At 46.7% G+C, this 22,788-nt stretch overlaps 1 long non-coding RNA gene across 3 annotated transcripts in view; it reads left to right on the top strand.

Annotated features, from left to right (window-relative positions):
• LOC116648564 overlaps positions 1-18,070 on the top strand; it is a 167,802-nt gene extending 149,732 nt beyond the window's left edge. For all 3 annotated transcript variants that reach the window (XR_004302541.1, XR_004302542.1, XR_004302540.1), the window contains 2 exons: positions 3,099-3,233; positions 13,368-18,070. This is a non-coding gene — a long non-coding RNA (uncharacterized LOC116648564). The remainder of the gene's footprint in view (positions 1-3,098; positions 3,234-13,367) is intronic.
• The last annotated feature ends 4,718 nt before the right edge of the window (positions 18,071-22,788 follow it).

The following is a 22,788-nucleotide window of genomic DNA, read 5'->3' as shown; positions in this document are numbered from 1 at the left end:
ATTGGACCTGTCAGGGCAGACACAGCTCAGCCCCAGTTTCCACTCTGATTCTGCAAAGACACAGTATCAGATGCTGGTTGTTTGGGATGCCATGGCTGTACACATCAGTCTGTAAAAAAAATAAAATAAAATAAAATTCAGCCAAGTAAATTTGAAGATCTAACGGCTTTATTAAATAGTTCATGAATTGGGCAGCACCACATCTAGCAAGTAGAAAGGAGCTCCAAGGACCTGGACAAAATGGAAAGTCTTTATAGGAAGGAAGGTGGGGCAAGAAGTTACTAGAAAAAGAAAAGGTTGTTTCAGACAAGGTCACTTTCTCTGAGGGGGAAGGGCAGGGGGTCTTATTAGGTGGATTACCTCATCTTCCTTTGAGGGATGGAGAGGGCCCATGTGACAGATTACCTCATTGGTGCTGACCAGAAAATTCCTGACTGACTGATTAAGCGATGTTTACACTAAAAAAAAAAAAAAAAAAAAGACTACATTTCGGGGAGGGGGGTGTTGAAACTGCACTTAGGTTGGATATTAAGTTTGGTGACGCAGCCTAGCATAAGTGATCCCATTTTGGACCTGTGGTTTTCCTTTTTGACAGAGCCAGTAGAGACGGGTCTCTCCAGAGCACTCAGAGCACTTGCTACCCCACCTCTTGCTCCTGAAGTTAATTTCTTGTCTGCAGGCTTTCAGTTAGTCTAGACATCTCAACGCCCAGTTAACACTCCACTCCATGTCCAGTTTCCCCTCTTGAGCACAACAAGAGCTGTTAAAGCTACTCTCTTCACTTCTCTTATGATGGCCTGGAATAGAAACTCCAGCCCCCCCTTCGACTGTCTACACATCATTTCCATAGGTGGCTCCACTTACAGTGACTCCATCCCCAAAGACCTCCTTCCATACACTTTCCCCACTTTTGTCACCATCCAGTTCTGTTGGCTATTTCACGGATGTGTATGTGTGTGTCTAATAACTTCCCCAAGATGACTTCTTATGAGGAATTGAGACAATTAGGTCTGGGATTCTCCGCATTTCTGTTAATGTTCAGGGATTACCATAAAGGTTGAAACTTTAGAGCCAGGCTTCCCTCCCCACCCCATTTCACCCTACCCTGTAGGTGCACACACAATGGGAAATTTTGCTTTCCAGGTACACACAGTCCTAATTAAATTTCTTCCTGTGGGGTTGCAATAACCAAGTCCACTCTGAACTATCGCTTCATGGGGGTGAAAAAATACCTTTGAGCTAATCTAGGCCTTGAACTGAAACCACACATTGTCGTATTGAAGTTAGTTTATAGCTTGCCAAAGTCTACTTCCAGGTTCAAGGAAGAATGTTTTTCAAGTACCATGAAAAAGTTCATAAGACTTCTTGAACATCAAGTAAGTCTTACAACACAAGGTTCTGAGGAGTTACTGTAATCGCAAATGAACCAGAAACAGCGGGACTACATTTCTTCTACGATACACAAGGGATTAAAAATTTAGAGAAAAAAGTGATTGGCCAAATACAATTTGCCAAAGGCCAGCCATTTGGAAAAATCATATGGCGTACGTGCCACATCCAAAGTGTAGCCAGGTCAGCTGCAAGATGCTCTTTGGAAATCCAGGGCTGAGTGGGAGATGCAGGTGGGGCCTGGGCCTATAGTGGAGAAATTCTGGAACACAGATGGAAACCAAGAACAGGGGGAGGGAGAGGAAAGAAGTGGAGAGTGTAGGATAGAGTGGTGGAATGCTTTAGAGAAGGCCCCAGAGGAGAAAGTGCGACAGAGGCAGCTGACTTTGTAGAAGCACTGGGAGAGTAGAAGCCCCACCTCCCCATCCCACAATGCCCCCCACCTGCCAGAGGTGAGAAAGAGCTTGTGCCTTGAAAGGGTCTCCTAGCCTAGAGCCTACAGATGGGCTGGGCATGCAGGCGTGTGTGTAAATACAGTGACTGATTATAAGATGTTTGGTTGGGGAGACTTGCCTTACAAAGTGGACAGAGTAATTTTTATTTTTATTTATTTTATTCATTTTTGAATAAAAATGAATTCAGACAAAATGAATGTCGGATATAAAATATGGAAAAATGGTTTTTTTCAAGCTTTTCTCCAAGCTAAAGCACATACCGGCACGAACACACACACAATTTTCGGAAGCAAGATTTACAGGAAGAAGAAATCATTGAATTTTATTGACGACTTTAGCACCAAGGGGGTTAGCCCAAGAGCAAGGGAAACAAGAGGAACCTGATCCACCTCTAGGAAGAAGTGGCTTAGTGCACACTTTGCTATCTCAGCTGGTAGAGTGGAAGACTGTAGACTGGATATGTGTAGTAAAAAGTGGCTTAAAGTCCAAGCCAGGTTACTGCAGAATTTGGAAGTAGGCAGGACTTCCCTTTGCCTTTCTTCAGGCCTTCCTTCCCCTCACAGATAGAATGGCAAGAAATTCTCAGGTTAAGGCCAACCTGCCTGCTTCTCTTGGGCCACCTCTTCTCTGGCTTCTTATTGACTCTCAGCCCTTTAGCGCCCAGGACAACGACTAGATAACAAAAGCAAACTTATGGGGATCCACTCAAACCACATGCCAACAAGCACCTATATGTATTCAGCTTTTCAAAGCGTCACACACACCTTAGCCTCACAATATCCATGTCATGGGTATGTGGCAGTCCCTTCATCTCACAGAGAATAAACACTTGTAGAACTTGGAAGAGTGGACAAACAGAAGAAAGTAAAAGAGTAACATCAGCTCTATTCACAGGAATGGTGGATAAATAAGAAACAAATGAGATGGTCACTTCCTGAACATTTTGCAGTGACTGCCCTTCTGCAATTCATTTTTGGCACAGATTTCAGAATCTCTGAGGCCACTGTATTTGGATTACATTTTATAATGTCATAACCTTATAATTAGTATATTGAACATGCTCTTGCTTTTCTTCTGCTCTGCCTAGCAGCAGAGTTTGGACAAGGGAAATATAGATAAGAAACTATTAATTATCTGCCAGAAAGGAAAAAAAAAGGCTACTTATCTTTTGGGGCAAAATAGATCTGCTGAGCACATATAAAAGTTATAACTATTTTTGCATAAAATAAATAGTCTCCTTTCTGTATTCTCTAGAAGGCGTGGTGAGTTGTCATTTATCTTCTACTCCCAGCCTGTGTTCTTGATCCTACTGTAACCCTTACAAGAGAGGACAGCAAGATCAGCATTCTGTGGAGCTGAAAACTGGACCGTAGTTTGGTTGGAACAACAGTAAGTGTCCTTGAAAGCATCTCACTCTTGATGACTGTCTGGGTTATTATGATTCTCTGGTATTTGACATTTGGTATCAAGTCCAACTGGGCAATGCCATATTTGGGAAATGGTCGTCTATCTCATGTCAGTGCCCCAGTGGCTCCAAAGCCCCAGTCACCTGGTAGGCCTGCAAGTCCCAGGGACTTCTCAGCCCTGACTGAGCACGGTACACTTCAGGGGGTCCCACTTCCAACCTGTTCTTATTTGTCAAGCTCCAAACCTGGAGAAAGAGAAGCCAGGAGACGGCACTCCTACCTGATTCACCCGCCATGGTCAAGTTGACACAACAATAGTGAACTGCTTTCTTTGAAGACAGGTGCATACCAGGATATGTCCTTAGAACTCCTCTCCCAGCTTATCCAAATGAAGTAATATTGGAGACTGCAAATTTGAGAGCAGATTTATCTATGCAGATTCACAGCCCTGGAGATTTAGGGGAGGTTGCAGCATTTTTTTTTGCCCTCTCCAGGCAGAGAGACTTGGGAGGGAGGGGAGTCAGACTGACCATTTGAACATCCAGAAGAAGAAATAAAGTGCATAAACTTGAAGATGCAAAGGAAACTGTTCTCATTCCCCACCCCCCCCCCAAATAGCTAATCACAGAAGAGTTTTACAAAATTGTCCAAGAGCTGGGGCACCTGGTGGCTCAGTCAGTTAAGTGTCTGCCTTCAGCTCAGGCCATGATCTCAGAGTCCTGGGATTGAGCCCTACATCGGGCTCTTTCTCAGCGGGGAGTCTGCTTCTCCCTCTCAGTCTCCCTCTGTTCTCTCTCGCTCGCAAATAAATAAAATCTTTAAAAAAATTGTCCGAGAGCGTGCTTAAAGAATAATAGATTTAATGTTTGCTGTCGTTGGCCTAGAAGTTTCTCAGAATCTCCCTGTAGCCCTTCTTGATACATAGTGTGCATTCTAAAGGGTGCAGGGAGGGGTGGATTGCAACTTGGCATGATCTTCCTTACCTGTAAATCCTTAAACTAAAGGGAAAGCTGGACAATACACTCAGACAGACTATAGGAAAGGAAATAAAGGGGAAAAAAAAATCATCTGTTAATGTCAATAAAACTCTGGCTTAATTTGGTATAACCATGCTGTGCCTAATTAAAGCACACACTAGATAATGAAGAAGTGCTTGCCTAAAAAGGCTTTCAGTGAATGTAGTAAACAATAATTGGCTTTGCTTTATTATCATAAATGTTGCTGCTAATAACACTAGCCCTTGAAATCAGAGAACATCTAAGACTGCCCCTCTTGCTCTGTTTTGCCACATGTGGTTGGACCATTTAGTCACAGATATAAGACGAAGGCTATTTATAGATACCATTTTCCTGGCAGGCTAATGAAGAATGGGTAAAGTAGTGAGTGACCTTGATAAATGAAGAAAAGGAGGGGGGGGGGAATGAATGACTCTCTCCAGGGTATTCCCAGAGCTCTGGCCTTGAAAGAAGGAGCAAAGCAGGAATCTCAGGCAGCATGCGCAGGAGGGTGAAGGTGGCAGGGAGGGGAGCTGAACCTGCCCCATATTCAGACCAGAGAGAATGCCATGGGACACAGACTAAGGACAAACCAGAAGATCAGAAAAGGGAGGAAAGGCACAGTCCTTCCTGCTGCAGCCCTTTACGGGGTAGGATGCTGCGTGGGCTCCTCTCACACCCTGGGTTCGGCACCAGCTTGGTGCCAAGCCAGGAGCCAGCCACAAGGACAAGTAGCATGCTTCCTGCTGCCCACTGTGCCCGGCTCCCAAGCTTACCAAGGCCAGCTCCCAAAAGCCTGTATGGACACCGAGAGCCCGTCAGGCCATCCTACCCCAGCTCTAGTCCTGCCAGGTTTCCCACTCACCTTCCTGATTTTCTGCCTGCCTGCATTTTGAAGGACCAGTAGAAGTTTATCAAACAAGTGCTGAAGTAGTCATTGTGGTTAGAGGAAACCATGTGGTCAAAGAAACTAATGAGGCGGTGTGTCCAGGAGCCACGGGCGTGCGGTATCTCTGGTGTCCAGAATGGGTGAGGCATAAGGGCAGAGGATAGGGCAGTGTGTGCCAGTTTAGGAAAATGTGAAAATCATCAAATTAGGGAAATGTCACCTGGCCAGACTTCGGCTTTAAGAAGACCAGCTTAGGGGCGCCTGGGTGGCTCCGTCAGCGTGTCCAGCTCGTGATTTCTACTCAGGTCATGATCTCAGGGTCATGTAAGATCGAGCCCTGCTTCTGGCTCCGAGCTGGGTGTGGAGCCTGCTTAAGATTCTCTCTTCCGGGGCGCCTGGGTGGCTCAGTTGTTAAGCGTCTGCCTTCGTTAGGCTCAGGTCATGATCCCAGGGTCCTGGAATCGAGCCCCGCATCAGGGTCCCTGCTCCGCGGGAAGCCTGCTTCTCCCTCTCTCACTCCTCCTGCTTGTGTTCCCTCTCTCGCTGTGTCTTTCTCTGTCAAATAAATAAAATCTTTAAAAAAATAAAAAAATAAAGATTCTCTCTTCCTGTCCCTCTGCCCCTCCCCTGCTGGCGCCCTCTCTCTCTCTAAAAGAGAAAAGGAGGAAAAAAAAGAAGAAGAAGAAGAAGACCAGCTTAACTACAGTCTGGAGGACAGTCAGTGGCCTACCCAGATTTTGGATGTGGCTGAAGATTATAGAGTTTGGAGAGCTCCCATTAAACAAAAGAATTTAAATAATTAGGTAGAAATGCAAAAATGTATTTAGAATGAGAAAATAAACCAAAACTAAAGAAAAAATTTAGAATGGTAATAAACACCACAAACACAGGTTGAAAACCTGGAAATTCCAATAAATTTATTTTGTAGAATTCGAGAGAGAGAGAGAGAGAAAGTATGGTACCTTTATAATCAAATACACAGCATGACCTACTATACTCCCCTTAGGAGAGGACTTCTGTTGTGATTAGTTGTTGTTGAAAACAAAATCTTCTGTTTACAATTTTATACATCTGACATTTGGAAGACTCTTCCACAGACTAGCTCCTGCTTTGTACATTTCAAACTTTGCTTCTCATTGAGTCCTGTGGTGTTGGACACCATAGGACATGCCCGTCATGACGTGAGTGCTGGCCTTCTGCTTGGAGTCACAGACAGAACTGGGTGCATTGGTGCAGTGGGCCAAAGGAATATTCCTAGAAGTCATTCCTACACCAGGATGGCTTGCAATAACCTCGCTGCATTCAGAAACAGATGCCACCCACAGGAGCATCCTCTATGAAACCCGAACCAAATGTATTCCCAGCTCGACTTCCCTTTAGCTAGAGCCCCCCAATTGCCCATGACTATGCTAACACTCCAACAGTGGAGGTGGGGGAATCTGGGATGGAAAGAGAAAACAGTTTTAACCAATTATGGTTAAATATATCATATTTTTAATACATTTAATATGTATATATAATATTTTAATACACATATGTATATATGTATTAACACATTGTTAGGGCTCCTCTGTCTCTCGGCAAGGGCAAGGCGCTGAAGCTGAAGCCTATCTGTGTTCACTAGCTACAAGGCACATCCTCCTCTGAGGGTACTGAATGTGGTCTGGAGCCATGGAAGACACCCTCTGGAGTGACAGTGAATGATCCAAGGCAGAGAACAGATGTGAATGGCAATGGGCAGGTAGAACAAGAGAGACGTGACGATGATTCGACGTGGGAGATGCCAGAGAAGAGAGTGTGGCACCATCTGGTCTGGTGCTTGCCCCTCTCGACTTGTCCAGAAAATTCATCAACAACCAATTATGATGTGCCAGGCAGAGTTCACTGCCGAGGAGAGCGGGGTACGTCCCCAGCACACCGGCAGCTTTTGCCAACCTCAGCCACAGTGTCTGTTTCTGGGGCCACTTAGCAAGTATGGGAGCTTTCTCTCTGTTCCCGTGAGTGAGGCCACCCAGTAAGATGTGTCTAGATCTGTTGCCATCCAGGACACACCCATCTGCCGGCTCTTTGTGATGCAAGGTATACTTTTTCCCCCAACCTAGCCAAATCCCAGTCTCATACCTAACTTCAATTTGCAGGGGCCAAATGAGCATGACACAGTTTTACATTTTTGAAATACCTTTAGTCTGATTTCCCACTCTGGAACCCCCCCTCCTGCCCCGGTTAGTAAAAACACAAGCTGAATACAGACAGGAAGGAGAAAATCCATCCACTAGCCCCTGCACATGATCCTGGTACGCTGAAGGGATATGGGAAAGCATTTTTCCATCATGATAAGCTACACTACTGAGGGTTCTATGCCCCTGAGAACACGGAAGTCAACAATCGGGGAAACCCCACTGAAAATTTTCGATAGGCGATACAGGGATGACTCCCACAGGCACTCAATCTTTGCACAAAGTCTACGGCAAACATGCTCTTTTCACAAGAAGACTTCGCTGCTTCTCAAATAATCCCCAGAGGAGACTTGCTGGATGTCCCATAATGAATAAAACTGCTGATAGGGATGGAAAAAGTTTATGAAGGATTTTTAAACCCAAAATACCATATGTAGAGTCAGAACATTTTATTTATACCTTTGCCTGATGCTTCGCCCACGCACACAGGATTAAGGAAGAAATATATGACCGCCTGCTTGGCCCAGAAGTCTCTCAGGCAGTCCCCGCTGGTCTGAAGGGAGCGCCGCTGACCCAGGGCCAAACGTCGATCCGTAGCACAAAACTCCTTTTCAAGTTGGAAGGGAAAGTAAGAGAGAATAAAATCTTCAATAGTAAACATCGTCCCATATATTTTGTTTTTGTTTCAGTCTACAAATAAAAACAAGCCTAAGTGGCCTCTTCTGGCGTAAGATTACAGGTTAAAAAATAAATCCACAAACTATTATATAATAAGAAGATAAGAATAATTAAGAATAATATATTTCTTTTTAAAAACCTTGACAGATAACCTTTAAGATGTTCTGAGGGTTGTGTTCAGGCCACACACATGATGGGCAATATTTTTTCTTCCCTTTTTATAAAAAAGAGAGAGAGAGAGCTAATTTTGCTTAAAATAGAAGGAGGTCTATGGGTCTTGCATTGAAGCATTTTTTCTAATCACACAAAATTATCTCTGACTATTTCAAGGAAATAAAACAAAAGCCAAATGGACAGTGGCATGTATACACATACGGTGGTAATGCATGTGGACAAAGAGAAGTTGCTCGGGGGCCCTCCATGGAAACAAAATCTCATGTTCTGTCCTTCTGTGATTCCAGAGCCTGTGCGGAACCAGAGCCTTGACAGGGACCACAGAATCTACTAGGTGCCAAGCTAGGTTTCATTTACCCTTCCTTCCCCGCGGGAGGCCAGATGCAACTCTGACCTCAGCAATTGTCATCCCTTCAATCCCCTTTTCCACAGGGATGGAAAGAGAATGAAGGAGCCCCACTCAGTCTGCCTGTAGGAACAAGGAAAAGAGTGTCCTTCTCAGGAGCATTCCCCTTCACGGAGACTGGTGTGGAGGGAGCAGAAAATGTCTGGCCCTTAGAATCTCACCTTCCTTCCATGTGGCCCTGCCTCTGGGGCAAAGCATGCTTGGAATGAGAGGGAGGGGAGAAGGGGAGACCCTTGCCTACTGGGAGCCCAGCAACATCACGGCCTTTTATCAGATGTGACTCCCCTGGTTTTCACCACAACCGTGCGGGGTGGGCACCACATCAGCCGCATCAGTGTGAAATAGACGGACTAGGTCACCCACGTGATGCTTCCTTCTATGTGGTAACTTGGCTGGGCTCTGCTATCCAGACCAATCTGGATGTTGCCATGAACGTGTTTTATAGACGTGGTTAGCACTGACATCAAGAGATTTTGAGTAAAGCGGATTACCTGCCGTTATGGGAGGGGGCCTCATCTAGCCAGTTGAGGGTCTTCAGAGGAGAGAGACTGAAGTCCCAGAGGAAGAGGGAATTCTGCCTGCAGGCTGCCTTCAGACTTAAGCAGCAGCCTCACCCTTGGGTCTCCAGCAGAAATCGGACGTGGTGGCCTCCACAATCACGGACGAGTAATTTCTTACAATAAATCTCAGTCTCTCCCTCTGCTTTTCCCTCTCTGTCCCCCTCTTTCCTATATATCTCCTACTGATCCCGGTTTTCTGGAGAAAGCTGACTAACACATCCTGCCGCTGCTGGGTCTAGTACTTCAAATGGCACCCGATCGCCAGAAGGGTGATCGAATGCTGCATTTAATCCTCTTCCTCAATCACTCAGGACACACTTAGAAAGCATCTGCTATGTATTTAGTCCTGTATTAGGTTCTAGAAATCCCCCAGAACAATAGAAGCCTGGTCCCTGCCCTCCCAGAGCTTAGGCATGACTGCCAAGTGCGCATGCAATTACAAGCAGCCGTTGAGGATGCCAAAGGAACAGGGAAGAGAGTCAGCAAATTGGTAGTTGGGAGATTAGGAAGGGCCTCCTAGAGGAAGTAGATATCTGAGTTCAGACCCAGAGAATGAATTTGAAATCGCCAAATAAGATTATTCAGGCAGAACCAACTGTGCGTGCAGATTCAGAGGTAAGAGGGTGAGAAATGGAAGGTGGCCCAGAAGCCAGAAGCAGAGATGGGCCGACCCTCCTTCTGCGGCCTGCAAGGCCTGTGAGGGCTTTAGACTTTACCCGCTTGGTAAGTGGCAACATGGAAGCTCTTTTCTATAGAGTCAGTGTTAAAGACAACTGAATGTGGCTTAGGGTAAGATTGAGGGAGGGGACACCAACCAGGTGGAGGTGAGAGTGGGCGCAGGTGAGATTGAGAGCAGTAAACTCAGCCAGACCTGGTGATTGGATTACGGGACTGGGGACAGGGACCGGGGGTCAGAGGGAAAGATGAGCCTTTGGGGAATGAGGACACCAAATGAAATCTGAGTTTATAGTGTTAGAGATTTCTACATGACACCAGGAGACAGATGCCCAGCTATCCTTCCTTCATCTTCACTTCTCTCCTGGTCCTCTCGTTCCTAAGTCCTGCCCCCAAGGCGCTGGGGGCAGCATTGCTGCGCACACGCGCGCGCGCGCACGCACACACGGGATGCCAGGAGGATTGAATCCCCTTTGGCCTGAGAAGCAGCAGCGCTAGGATACCTACCAAGTCCTAAATCTCCACCTGCTGAATGCAAATGAACTCTTCTCCCAAATCTTCAGCTTTCGCTTTGGCTGAAGATTTAGTCAGCTGGGACATCCATATTACACAGAAGGACACATACAGGATCTCCCTGCCTCAATTTGACTCGAGAGTGCTCCTGAGGGGGCCCAAAGCCCAGGCAGGTCCCTCCCACACAGGGCTGAAGGCGGGGACTCAGAAACCCACCACCTGCAGCACGGATCTGTCAATGGCCCAGCATGGCCCCGAGAGCAAGAGAATGAGAGTCCCTGACCCAGCGGCTGCTGGCTCTCCGCTCCCTACTGGCCTGTGCCTCCCACCGAGCACAGGGTTTCACCCCTGCAATCTGCATCACGCTCCCAGAACCTACAGGCCCCCTCCTGACTCCTGACGCAGGCTCAAGGGCCAGGAGAGAACGTTGCCCTAAAGGATGACGGGGCTTGTTTGTGAAAGCCCCGGGCTGGGCTGGGTCCGAGCGCTTTTGGCAGTGGCCGAGGAAGCTGAGAAGCTCCTTGGGAAACGCGCAATGGGCTTCCCCCGGGGCCCCAGACGCAGCGTTTGAACCCTCTTGGGGGCGCCCTCTGTGGACCCTTCTACCCAGGCTGCTTCTAAGGGGCGCTATTGCCGCTTCACCTATCAAGAGCGGTGGCGTGCGTGCGCGCGCACCTTCCGGGGCAGGAGGGTGGTGACTGGAAAACACAAAGGGAGAGGAGAGCGCAAGGGAAGCATTTCCTCCTCCTTCCCCGCCACCTTCAATCGCAGCGAGGCATTCAGTGAGCTTCCAGCAGGGACTTAAAGGCGGGCAGCCGAGGCGTCTTTTTCTAATTGCAGGTGCGGAGCCCCCGCAGCTCCGGTCGGTGGGCCTCGGCGTTGGGGTGGGCTCCGCTTCCGCGGCTCCGGTCCCGGGCGAGCCCCAGCCACCCCCCCACACCCCCCCGCACAGCGGCCGCGCGCACACCGACCGCCCCGGAGTGGCCGCCGCCGGGCCCGCGCGCTGGCTCCGGGCCGCGAGGACGCGGCCGCCGCGAGCAGGGCCGGGAAGGCTCCCGCGGGGCCGCGAGCGGGGCTGCCCGGGCGGGCGCTGCCGGGAAGGCCTCCCCGGGGGCGCTGCGATCCCCCCCCCACCCCCCACCCGGCGGCTGGGTCCGGCCGCGCGCTCCCGGGCGGCTGTGGGCGGTGGAACTGCCCGGCCGGGTCGGGGGGGGGGGGGAGGGGGGCGCGTACTGCGTCCGCCTCCGAGGCCCCGCCGCCCCCCACCCCCACCCTGGGCCGCCCGCCAGGTATCCCGAGCCTGGCCCCTGGGCCGCCTTCCCGGAAGCTGCGGCGGAGATAAGGACTCGGTCGGACCCTCGTGGCTTGCTTTCTTTCTTTTTTTTTAAAGATTTTATTTATTTATTTGACAGAGAGATAGAACAAGTAGGCACAGAGGCAGGCGGAGGGAGAGGGAGAAGCAGGCTCCCCGCCGAGCAGGGAGCCCGATGCGGGGCTCGATCCCAGGACCCTGGGATCATGAGCTGAGCTGAAGGCAGCTGCTTAACCAACTGAGCCGCCCAGGCGCCCCGCCCTCGTGGCTTTCTAGAGAAACCAGCCCTGTCGTCTGGCTCTAGCTTTGCCACCAGCCTGACAATGAATCTTCTCGCTGCTGCTTTTGTCACCCACGGATGCCCCCGATCCTGCGACTGGTTTTGCTTCCCTGATCACACAGGGTAGACCCAGGTGTATGGCCCATTCTAGCAAAGGTATAGGAAATTACAGGAGGCATTTTGTCCGACACCCTCCCTTCCGGATTCCTCTTGCTCTCTGTAGCTTCGCTTTGCCTTATTTCTGCCCTTGTTTTAATGGTATCTTGCTGCTTTGTATCCTCTTGCTTCTCTGAGTTCTTTTTAGCAATCAGGCGGGAAATAGGCCCTCCGGGTCCTCAGGCATCGGTCTGGCCTGCTGGCCTCCAGGCCTCGGTGCCTGCTTCCAAAGCCTTGAGCAGAAAGCTCCAGGATCTTTTCTCCCAAAAAAACCTTCTTTACACCCCCTCTGCCAGAGCCAAGCAGAAGGTAGAAAATCGAGTTTTTAGGCCCGGAGCTGGTTGACCTCGGGCTCTGTCTGACTGGGAGCTTGAAACTTCCTCACAGGCCAAGGGGAAGGAGCCATAGGCCTGGTGTCCCACTAACCACATCTTTTGACAAGCTGCTCACTTTGGCTCCCCGATATTCTCATGTGTGGAAAATGGAGACCAACTTCTCAAGTCGGATGTAAGGAGAGCCCCCATCTCTCCTGCCCATGCTCTACCTGCCTCCCAGCGGCACCCATGCCCCCCCACACACACACCTGTAAGGCTCTTCATCACTCACCACCTGTGTCGCCTCCTTTGTAAAATCCTCTCTAGCCAAGGGTGAACTTCAGCATCTACATAGGGCTTCACAGTTTACCAAGTGCTTTATGTACACAGTCCCTTGGGATCTTCATGGGATTTTCTCCATCAATCCAGACAGGTAGATTTAAGAAAACTCTCTCATGCGAATCAAATACCCCACACTGGATTCCTTCCTTTCCTTAGTGCTCTCAGGGGATGTGTGCCAACAATATTCCAAACTTTTTTTTAGGTAAAGATCACATTATTGATTAGTTTCCCCGTGCTATTAATATCCTCATTCAGAAATATACAGACACACGTGTGGTTTGCCGCATACTTCCCACTCAACATAGAACACATGTCCTTAGTTATCCTCATTTTTAACATTGGGGCATCTGGTGGATGGTGCACCTCTTCCCAGTATGAACGGCAAGATTAAAAGTCCGGAAGACGCCAGAGGTCTCCTTTGTTAGTTTTCCTGAGCTTGAGATCCTTGTCACAGAGGCAGGAAGTAATACACTGTCACGGATCGCCTGTGGTTGATAAGTCGCTAACCCAATAAAACCCAGAGTGCAATTTTCTGAAAACCGCATATAAGGCTCTCTCCCAAGGTTTCTCTCCTACTTTTCAGCTTTTGTCTCTGAAACAAATGCCAGGCCAAGTGACAGAATGTACTGTTATTCTCTTTTCACAGATGAAAGACAGCAAGACGTGGTAAGCCGCACCAAATGTGTCGTGACCAGCCATGGGCTGAGCCATGCCCTAAACTGAAGCTCTGGGCCCCAAATGCAAGGGCCTCCTCAGGGAAAACTTCTGCTGTGCTCAGTTTACGGTTAGAGAAAGAAACTGGGAATATTTTCCCACACAGAACCCAGCCAGAGCCAGCCTGACGGGCTCTCCCTTCCACTTGTGAGTCCCACCATCCACCTGCAGCAGGTGTGAGGGCTCCTTCGTGTGGACTCGACACCACTGACTGGGACAGGTGCAGTGCTGTGGGCCAGAGCTACGGAGCTTGGCCCGCTTCGGGCTCGAATGCGGCCCCTGCATGTTTGGTGTACATCAGTATGCACGGCCGGCCCTCACGAGAGAAACACCATGAACCAGCTAACCCACTCTACCACCTTCCTGTCCTAATGGTGACCTCTAGGGTTTGCACAGCAAGCAAAGCAAGTCTCCTGGTCCTCTGCAAGCCAGGCGCCATGCATTTAGTTAGCAAGCAGTTTGCGACTTAGGTATTCTTTAGCTGGAGAGGTTGAGGTCCTTGCAGGGACTTAAGAGAGCGTGGCCTTCTGGAAGCCATGTTTCATCATCATGGCACAAATCAGCAAAGTGACTCAAATGGAAGGACTTCAGGGCCAAGGAGAGGATCCTAACACTGGAATCAAGCAGGGGAGAGACAGTTTTGGGCCAATCTGATTTTGTTCTTTGACTGCTCAGATATTAGCAAAGGGTGTGGCGCAGAATTGAGGAGGAAGTGGAAACTGATCATAGTTCCCTTGTACTTCCTGAGCACCCACTGTGTGGCAGATGCTCTGCTCTATGTTGAAGTATACTTCACTGTAATAACCTGCTATGGTATGTAATGTTATTATCACCACTTTACAGATAAGGAAACTGAGGCACAGAGAGGCTGAGTAACTCGCCCAAAGCTAGTAGCTGGTGAGGCTGGGATTTGAATCCAAGAAGGCTGACTTCAAAGCTCCTTTTCTGTGGTGGGCACTGTGTGTGGCCATCCATTATCCATTGTTTCTTAGTAACAGAACACCCATTGCTTCTCAGAGTGAAAGACATTTCTCAGCTTCCTTACAGCTCGATGCCTCTATATGAGTAAGTTTTGCCCTCTGCAGTATAAGTGGCAGAGTTTTGCAGGAACACTAGAAAGTTTCTTTAACAAGGAGGGACTTATTTTTCCTTCGCCATATTCCTTTTTGGAACATGGATGTGATTGCTGGAGCTCCAGAAGCCATTTTGGACCAAGAGGTAGCCTTGGGAAAGCCAGATTGGAGAGTTGGAAAGAGTCCAGCTCACTGATGACATCACAGGTCTGCCTTTCAAGCTTTGATTAGTGTACCTCCTAGGCCTTGGGATAGAAATAAACTCTCATCTTATTTAAACCATTGCAATCTAGTTTATCTCATAAGTGAGTAAATCTTTCCTAACAAACTTTATATCCAGATACCATGCTTTCATGATTACCTGCTTTAATCCTTAGAACCATATTGTTAGGTGGGGGGCATCTGGTTTTTTTGTTTGTTTGTTTGTTGGCATCTGTTTTATACATGGGAAAATGGAAGCATAGGGAGATTAAGTACCTCCACCCAAGTCATCCAGCTGGAAGTGGCAGATGAGAGCACTCTGATGCCCAGGACAGTGGATGCCAGGTGAACAAGCCCAGACTGAGGCAAAGCTCACTACATAAGAACCAGCAGAAGGAGATGCTGATCCAAGAGCTCTGGGTGGGGTCTGGGCACCTGGACTGGAAACAGCGTCCCACAAGATTTTAACACACAGCTATAATCGCTGCCCCTTTCCATGTTGAACGATCATAATTCAGGAAAAGGGTAGATGGAAAAGTGAGATAAAAGCAGGAAGAACGGGAGCAAGAGGGAGAATCCCTGTGGATCCGACATATTCTGATGACAGGGAGGGAGAGAGAGGCGTGAGCTTGCAGGCCAGACACTCCCATCAGCTCCAGAGAATTAGCAGCCAATACTCCCGGCAGGGAGGTGGGAGCCCTGGGCGGTTGAGGGGATCCAGGCGGGGAAGCAATGGCACTAACACATACATGAAGTGTGTTAATAAATACAAGGCGAAGGAGAAGTGTGAGAGGACGTTGTTACAGTTACTCTCAGATTAAGGAGCCACCGCTCACCTTCAGTCCTAGTTCAGAAGGTCCATGTGGTCCGGCTCATAGCTGTGGTGTGTCTGTGGCCTTGGCCATTGGCTCCATCCTCCTCTGCTTCTGTAGATCTGTTGTTATCATGGTGACTGAAGGGGGTTGACAGATGGAGTAAGAAAGGTAATATTGACTTTTCTGTTTTCTGTGTCTCACTAAGGCTTGTTCAGGCAGTGATTAGCAATTCAACTGGTCAACAATTGACAGACTGAAAGTACAGGTATGTCATGAATTGAGACTACCTGCAAGAAAACATAAAATACAGAACTTTTAAAATGATGTTTTATTAATTAGCAGCACATAAAATAATGTGCAGTCTGTGAGACATTTTGGAACAGTGGTGGTGGGATCCAGAACCTTCTATACATCTTATTCTGCCTTAACCACATCTTCCCTTCTGACTCTTTCCCTTCTCTTGCACAAGTTCCCCATAGAGATTTGCCTACAGGTGAGCACCTATCTCTTTCACTCCTGTAGTCAGTCAGTGTTACTTGAGCTCCCACCATGAGCCGAGCACTGTTCTAGGCTTTCAGATACACTGTTAATCATAAGCTTAGGATGCTGTAAGGAAGATTCACATTAAACAAAACCCAGAGTGGTCCTCTATGGACTGGGCGCCATGGGAGTAGAGGGTTCTTTTTTGTCTCTTTTGCTCAGCCTTCTCACCATGCAAACACCGCCTCTAGGTCAGACCTCCAAGAGGGAGGTGCTGTGTCCCACCCACCCCAGACTTTTCCACAGCAGAGCAATTACCTATTAGAGCAGCCCAGGCCCTCTTGCCATACCAGACTTATGAGAGAGAAAGAGAGAGAGAGAGAGAGAGAGAGAAATGAACATAGAGAGGAAGGGGGGAGGGGTGTGATTTATAATGAGAAATACATATTTAGTCTTCAGCCTTTCCTAGGCACAAAGCTTTTAAAACCCTTGGAATTTCCTATGAGATGAGAACCATAAAGGTGTGTTTTGTTATGTTAATAAGGTGACTTTTGGAAAGCCCCTAGGTTACCAAGGGATAACAGCTGGTTGCTAGGGGAACCAACCACTTGTTTGGAACTTTCAGTCCAGACCCCTTGCCTCCAGGGAAGGGCTAGCAGCTAGAGATTGAGTTCAATCACCAGTGGCCAATGATTTAATCAACCATGTCTATCGGTAATAAAGCCTCTATAAAAATCCAAAAGGACATGGTTTGGAGAGCTTCTGGGTTGGTGAACACGTGGAGATTGGGGAGAGTGTGCATATGGAGAGGATATGGAAGCTCCACTCCCCTCCCCACAAACCTTGCTCTCTGCATCTGTTCCATCTGAGTTACATCCTTGTATAATAAATTGGAAATCTAAAATGTTTTTCTGAGTTCTGTGAGCCACTCTAGCAAATTAATCAAACCCAAGGAGGGAATCATGGGAACTGCCAATCTGTGTAGTATATTGATCAGAAGCACAGGTAACAGCTTGGATTTGTGATTGGCCTCTGAAATGGGGCTGGAGGGTGTGTGCAGTCTTGTAGAACTGAGCCCTTACCCTGTAGAATCTGACACTATGTCCAGGTAGATAATGTCAGAATTGAGTTCAATTGTAGGGCGCCCAGCTGGTATCAGAGTTTTGTTTGATGTGGAAAAAACAATAGACACACACATTGGAATCAGCATCACAGTTATTGGGAACAGGGGGAGAGAAATAAGAAATCAAAGTCCCTGATCAAGACCAAGTAATATTCCCACCAGCCCATTTCCACAAATTAGCTTTCTGGGTTGGTATGGGGGGAGGGGTAGGACTTGAAGAGGGAGAAGAGTCTGGCACTCTTCCCTGGGGACCGATACCACTAATCTTGGATCCTATCGAAATAAAAGACATCATTTGTGGACACAATACAACAGTATTAGGTACCCCAAATTGCACTAAATGTAAAGAATAAAACCCAGTAAGACATGACCTTTACCCTCCAAAAGCCCACAGCAGGGGATCTTATGAACTGTTTATACCCCAATATCAAAACCAGAAAAAGACACTACTACAGAACTATAGGCCAAGACCCTGATGAATATAGAGGCAAAAATTCTCAATAAAACACTAGCAAACCAAATTTAGCAGCACACTAAAAGTATCATTCACCATGATTGAATGAGATTTATTCCTGGGATGCAAGGATGGTTCCACATAAGCAAATCAATCAGTGTGATATATCATATTAATAGAATGAAAGGAAAAAATTATATGATTTCTCAATGGATGTCAAAAAGAGCATTTGACAAAAACCAACATCCATCCATGATAAAGACTTTTAACGATTAGGCATAGAAGGAACATATCTCAACATAATAAAGGCCACATATGACAAGCCCACAGCTAATATCATAATCAGTGGTGAAAGATTAAAAGCTTTCCCTTTAAGATCAGGAACAAAACAAGGGTACCCACTCTTATCACTTCTTTTCAACATGGTACTAGAAGACCTAGCTAGAGTGATCAGGCAAGAAAAAGAAATAAAAGATATCAGAGTTGGAATGGAAGAAGTAAAATTGTCTCTATCTGGAGATGATATGATTTTATATATTAAAAAAAAAGTCCTAAAGACTCAAATAACCAAAAAAAACCTGCCATATCTAATCAGTGAATTTAGTAAAGTTTCAGGATACAAAATTAACACACACAAATCAGTAGCATTTTTATACATTAGCAACAAATTTTCTGAAAAAGAAAAAAAGAAATAGATCTCCCAATAGCATCAAAAACAATAAAATACTTAGGAATGAATTTCACTATGAAGGTGAAAAGTCTCTACTCTGAAAACTATAAGACATTGATAAAAGAAATTGAAAAGGCAAATAAGTGGAAAGTATCCCATGTTCAAGGATTGGAAAAATTAATATTGTAAAAATGTCAATACCACCAAAAGCCATCTATAGATTCAGTAGAATCCCTATCAAGTTTCCAATGGCATTTTTTACAGAAATAGAAAAAGAAAACCACTCCTAAAATTTATGTGGAACCACAGAATACCCCAAATAGCCAAAGAAATCCTGAGAAAGAAGAACAAATTAGGAGGTATCACACTTTCTGATTTCATGCTATACTATAAAGCTATCACCATCAAAACAGTATGGTACTGGAATAAAAACAGACAAATAGACCAATCAAAAGCCCAGAAATAAATAGAAATCAAAAGCCCAGAAATAAACCAGGTCATATACAGTCAACTAATATTTGACAAGGGGGCCAAGAATACTCAGCGGAGAAAAGACAGTTTCTTCAACAAATGACTCTGGAATAATTAGATATTCACCTGTAAAAGAATGAAAGTGGACCCATATTTTACACTGCTCACAAAAATTAACTCAAAATAAATTAAAGACTTCATGTAAGATCTGAAACCCTGAAACTCCTAGAAGTAAACATAGGAATAAAACTCCTTGACTTGAGTCTTGGTAATGATGTTTTGAATCATTTGGACACTAAAGCACAAGCAGCAAAATAAAAAATAAACATGTGGGACTACATCAAATTGAAAAGCTTCTGTACAGCAAAAGAAAACATCAACAAAGTGAAATGACAGAATGGGAAAAAAAATATTTAGAAAGCATATATCTGCTAAGGGGTTAATATCCAAAATATATAAAGAACTCATGCAACTCAAAAGCAGAGAACCAATTAAACTAATTTTAAAAAATGGGTGAAGGACCTGAATAGACATTTCTCCAAAGAAGACATCCAGCTGGCCAACAGACAGGTGAAAAGATGCTCAACATCACTCATCATCCAGGAAATGCAAATCAAAACCACAATGAGATATCACCTCACACCTGTCGGAATGGCCATCATAAAAAAGACAAGATACAACAAATGCTGGTGAGGATGTGGAGAAAAGGGAACCCTCGGGCACTGTTCATGGGAATGTAAATTGGTGGAGCCACTCTGGAAAACAGTTTGGAGATTCCTCAAAAAATTAAAAATAAAGCTATGTGATCCAGCAATTCCACTTCTGGGAATATATCTGAAGGAAACAAAATCACTATCTTGAAAGGATATCTGCACTACCATGTTTGTAGCAGCATTATTTACAATAGCCATGATATGGAAGCAACCTAAGTGTCCATCAGGGATGAATGGATAACATTGTGAGTTATAGATATATATACCCACAATGGAATAGTATTCGGCGATTTAAAAAATCCTACCTTTTGTGACCACGTGGATGGACCTTGAAGGCATTATGCTAAGTGAAATAAGTCAGACAGAGAAACACAAATACTGTATGATCTTACTTATATGTGGAATCCAAAAGAAAAAAGAAAAAAACTCATAGCAAAAAGAGAGCAGAAGATCAAACTTGTGATTACCAGAGGCAGAGAGGTGGAGAGTCCAGTGAGGAGGAGTTGGAGGAAGGTTGTCAAAAAGAACAAAGTTATAGATAAAAAAGTGCTAGGGATATAATGTACAACATGAAGACTGTAGCGAACACTGCTATATGACATATAAGAAATTTCTTAAGAGAGTAAATCCGAAGAGTTCTCATCACAAGGAGAAATCTTTTTTCCTTTTTCTCTTTTCTTTTTTTTTCTTTTTATTGTAATTATATGATAAGATGGCTGTTAGCTGAACCTATTGTAGTCATTATTTCACAATATATGTAAATCAAATCATTATGCTGTATGTATTAAACTTATACAGTGATATATGTCAATTATTTCTCAGTAAAACTGGAAAAAAAGATTCATTTCAATAAATATGAACTTGTAACCCAAAGGTTGTCTGATTACTATGGATACAGATGTGGTCAGATTCATGTTTCTACCCAAATTCCAAGGGCTCCAAGTCTTCCTCCATCTGATACCCCCCACACACCCCTGCTCTCGGTGAGAACTTATCTTGCAATGGTTACTTCTGGGAGCCCCCAAATGATGCCTGAGATATATACACTCTTTGGGTCATCTGCTGCGGCTTCATGCAGTGACCCCTTCTTTTCCATCTCAACTCGGGCTGTCAACACTCAGCCTCTGCAGCCTTCAGCCTGTCTGAAGGAGCCTCCTCACTCTCCTGGGAGCATCAGTTCACAGATGGTTTCATTAGAATGGGACAGTGGCCTCCCTGAACTCACCTTTACCACCACCACCACCCACCCACCCACCCCCCCCGCCCCTGTTTTCCTCCTCAGTCCAGGGAGGTGATTTTTATTCCCAAAGCCTCACAAAAAAATGTACTTGGAAAACAGTTCTATCAGCCTCTAAGTACCCCCAAGCCCACCTCTCCCCATCTCTGCAAAAAAATTCAGCATGGTTGAGAAACATCTATCTGCCTCATTCTCCTCTCATTCAGCCTGTGTAGAACGTCACTTCTTGCCCCTTTCCAGGTACGAGAATAAAACCTCCTGTGTATGAATGAAAGCAAGTGAACTGGGGAAGGTGGGGGTACCAGATGGCTTCACCAGCCATGTCTCAGCATCAGGTCCACCAGCCTAAATGCCTGGGAAGTGCTTCAGTCCCTACTTTGGTCTAATGCAAAGGAAGGCAAAATATGGACTCTTCTTTCTGGATCCAGCAGAAGGAGCTGGAGACATGGCACGGAATGCATGCAGGTGTGAAGACGGTGAAAGTGAACCTTACACAGGAAACAACCACGGTGGGTTACAAGCTGGCCGGCTACTTTACTTTGTATTATTTTACTGCAGAGAGACCAGTGATGGAAGGTGCTTTTGTTTGTATTTATTTATTTGTATTGTTTAATTTTTGGAGTCAATAACTCATGTGGTTCAGAATTCATAGTGGGTGAGTGAGGATGCCATGAAGTTTCCCATCTCTGTCCCCAAACTTCCTCTCACACACACCCAACGTTGTTTTTGCATATCCTTCAACACACACGTTCAAACAATTGCTGGCATGGATGTTTTCCCTTTTCCTACACAAATGGTGACATATGTACACAAAATTCTACATTGCACTTTTTCCATTCAAGGACGTATCTTGGACATATTCCCGACTGACGGATAAAGGTGTCCTCATTCTCTTTCCTGGCTGCGTAACATGACTCCATTGTATGAATGCCCAGTGGCTTCTTTGACAAGGCCCTACTAACGAGCATTTTCTTGTATCCAGTCTCTTGTTATTCAAACAACACTTTAATGAATAGCTTGTACAGACATCGGTGCAATCATACATCATACATACATCAATGCACTTGGAGAGACCGGCGGAGCTGAGACCTGAGACGTGGCTGGGAACAAGGAAGGGGAGCTGGGACTGCCGGTATCAGCCCAGCAGTGGGAGCACCCACGTGACCCGCCCTTTGTGGGGGGACCCCAGCAGCTCTCATCACTCAAGAAACCAAAGTCCAGCACTGCTGCTGCAGACGCCCTACAGATTTCATCAGTTGTTGCCCCACAGGTAACTTGGATTTGCAAACACTGGCCACCTCCCTGTTCCCTCCCTTCCTTCCTCCGCTGGAGCCTGAGATCTGCACCTACACCAGCAACCAGCCCAGGGCTTCGTGGCTGAGTGAGTGCCAAATGCCAGCCTAGATAGCCCCAGTTGAACCCCACTGCCATGCACGTGCTTGGGACTAGCCCCCTCCAGCTGTGCACCTGCGTGCCACCAGTCTGACTCCAGTAACTGACCTCCACTACTGTGCATCCGTGGTGAGACCCAGCAACTAAAGGAGTGCATACCAACAGCATGGGTCCCTGCTGCCACTTGCGGGCCTGGACTCTGCGCTGTCTCCTGTCACTGACCTGCACCACTGGGCGCCCCGGCAGCTAGCCCCCAGCCATGCACCTGCATGCTCTTGGCCCAACATGCATCACCAGCCTTTACTGCCATGCCCCCACGGTGACACCCTGCGGCCACAAAAGTGCACACTGACAGCCAGGGTCTCCGAAGCTGCCAACGCATCTGCAGTTGGCCCTAGCACTTGCTGTTGGCCCTGACCTTCATCACTACGAGAATATCTGCAACTGGCCTCTGCCACCACCCAAGCACTTGTGGCTGTCCCCCACAGGAGAGTGGGTACACACCCCCCTTTTTGGCCCTTCCCACCCCCTGCCCTGGCACATAGCCACTGGACCTGGAGGGCCCCCTGCATCTGCTACACAACCCTGGCGGCACTTGCCAAGAACCATGCAGTTGTCAACGTGGACCCCAGCGAGCTGAGCTGATGAGACCCCTTGCGCCTTGGACCCAGCACCACCGCACAACCCTGCACATGGAGCAGATCAAAACTGCAGTGCAATACCA

This window comes from Phoca vitulina, unplaced genomic scaffold (assembly GCF_004348235.1).
Source record: "Phoca vitulina isolate PV1807 unplaced genomic scaffold, GSC_HSeal_1.0 scaffold44, whole genome shotgun sequence".
NCBI lineage: Eukaryota > Metazoa > Chordata > Mammalia > Carnivora > Phocidae > Phoca > Phoca vitulina.
This window is presented reverse-complemented; position numbering and strand designations above follow the sequence as displayed.